A 2726-nucleotide genomic window follows, 5' to 3' on the forward strand; every position below is an offset into this window, starting at 1 on the left:
AAGGTAAATTAGCAAAACTTTATCCTTTGCACCCACAAAAGCAATATCCATAGCACGTTGAAAGGTGGCTCCAGCATTCATCAGCCCAAATGGCATTTTGGCATACATGAACGTGCCCCAAGGAGTGGTAAATGCTATCTTCTCTTGATCATCTGGATGCATAGCGATTTGATTAAAGCCTGAAAATCCATCTATAAAAGACATTACTTTGTCACCTGAGACTTACTGCAACAAATGCTCCATTTTTGGAAGGGGATAATTATCCTTTTTAGAGCATTTATTTAGATTCCTGAAATCAACGCACAGTCTGATTTCTCCATTCTTCTTCCTCACAAAAACCAGATTGGCCACCCATTTAGAATATCTGAGAGGCACTATAATCTTAGCAGCCAGCAACTTTTTTATTTCTTTCTCAACCAGAGGAAGGAACATAGGATTCATTGGTCTCAGCTTCTGTTTGAAAGGAATAGTGTCTTTCTCAAGCAGAATTTTATGCTGAATTATATTCCTGTCATATGTTTTCAGATCATTGTACTCCCAAGTGAACACATGAGCAAATTGCCACATTAATTCGCAGTATTCAGCACTCTGGTCAGCAGATATATTAGTAGACAGATTTATAAATTTGGGCTGACCTGGACCTCCTATATCATGCTTGCAAATTGCAAATTGATCTTCTTTTTGGGCAGCTTTGTAAGGCACATCATTGTGGTCAAACAATCTCTCAAGCGGAATCAGACCCTTAGGAACATGGTTACTAGGAAGCTGGACTATGCTATTCTTGCCAATCTTATTTCTAGGTTGGGACTTGGGATCTTCTAACAAAGCATCATTATTTTGGTCAATTTGGATTTCAGAGAAATCATCAATGACTTGAAGGAACCTATTTAACTCATCATCATCATCAAAAACATTCCAATGGTGGACATTATCAGGAAAGGAGGGTCTATACTTCATTCGTACCTCATAAACTAGTTTGGGAGGTGATGGGGGGATGAACAAACTAGCTGAAATAGCAAGGGAATCAGCAAACTGATTTTGGGCTCTAGTGATCCAGGTGGATGTTGGTGGCCACCCACCAACCCATTTGGACCCCCACAATTGTCTCTCTCAGCATTTTTAGTTTCCTTAATTGTAGCACAACTTACTATTTTTAGCAGTTTTTCGGGTCCTGAACTTCCGGAGCCGTTTTGAGGCCCTAAACGACGTTTTTTTGGGAATCTGGGGGCAACATGGGTCCATGGACCGATGTTTCCCTTCCCAAAGTGGTAGTTCTCGGATAGATCTTTCTAACGAGCTATCGTACGCGTCAAATGGAGATCGGATGCCAAAGTTACGACCCCGGGAAATTGATGTACCAATTTACCCAAACGGGGCCCACAATTTGGCGTTTCATCTTCTAGGGTTAGCTTTCGGGATGTGAAGGGTTTTCCATTGTTTCTCAACAATAAATAGGCCTTCGAGCCTCATTGTAATACAATTCAGAACAGTTCAGAGGCATGTAGCCGCACATCTCTTCTCAGAGATAGCTACCATCGCCCTAGCTAGTTTCTTTCCATTTCTGTTTGTAAGCATATTTCAGTATTTTACAATAATGAAATGAAGTATTATTTCCGCTGCATCTCTGTATTTATGGTTATCGCATCTATGTGTTTATGGTTATCTCTGTAATCTATTGCGTTCCTGTTTAAATCCGGATCATCTAGGAATATATGGAATGCAGAAAAATCAAAGAACTCTTTGACTCTCCATACCTCATCTCTGTAATCTCTCAGCCTTGGATGCTTTACTTGGAATGTTTTATTTACTTGCTGAATTATTAGATCAGCATCTCCAAACACCTTCAGATTTTTTATTCCTCTATCTTTGGCTGCATGAAGGCCCAACAGCAGTGCTTCATATTCTGCTATGTTCGTCACCTGAAAAACCAGCTTTAGAGACAATTGACCTGTTTCTTGTTGTGGAGATACTAGCACCACCCCTGCTCCTGCAGTCTCCTTGGTACATGCTCCATCAAAGAACATCTCCCAAATCTAACCTCCTGTATCATGCTCAGCCTGAGCTGTTGGTTTCCTAATCTGCAATGCAACCTTCTTAGGTTCTTCTATTTGGAGAATGCAAGCTCCAAAATCAGTGTCCGCTGCATCTATGGGATGGTTTGTAGGATTCTTCTCATCACTAATGATATACGCCAGCTGTGCTTCTCTATATAACCTCCTGCTTTCTCCTCCAAACATTGGAACAGTTGCATAAGATAGATCATTCTACAATGTCCCACCTAGTCTCTTAATCCACCGTCTAGACAACAGCATACCAAACTTCAAAGGAACATCGGCCACCACTATATCCATCATCATACTTTTCATGGGCAGCTGGGTTAAGGTAATGGCCAGATCCTTAATTAATCCAAGGAATTTTACCTTCCTTGAATCAAAAGAGAACAAATCATGATAACATCTAGTGATATCAAGGCCTAACTCTTCCATGACAGTTTTAGGCATTAGATTGTGGCTGGCCCCTGTGTCTAGCAGGCAATTGTGGAGGATTTTATCATGGATAGTTAATGAAACATAGAAAGATGGAAAACTATTAGCAGCAGGTTCAATCATGGGGCTAAGCACAATAGCAGGCTTGTCATCTTGCAAATTGACAGAGTCAATGGAGGTTTGTTTAGATTCTAGTTCAACAGCCTCAAGGATGGGTTTTCTAAATAATTCACTCTTCAC

The sequence above is a fragment of the Pinus tabuliformis genome, chromosome 8 (genome assembly GCF_031772625.1).
Source record: "Pinus tabuliformis cultivar Carrire ecotype Pingquan chromosome 8, CPIR1, whole genome shotgun sequence".
NCBI lineage: Eukaryota > Viridiplantae > Streptophyta > Pinopsida > Pinales > Pinaceae > Pinus > Pinus tabuliformis.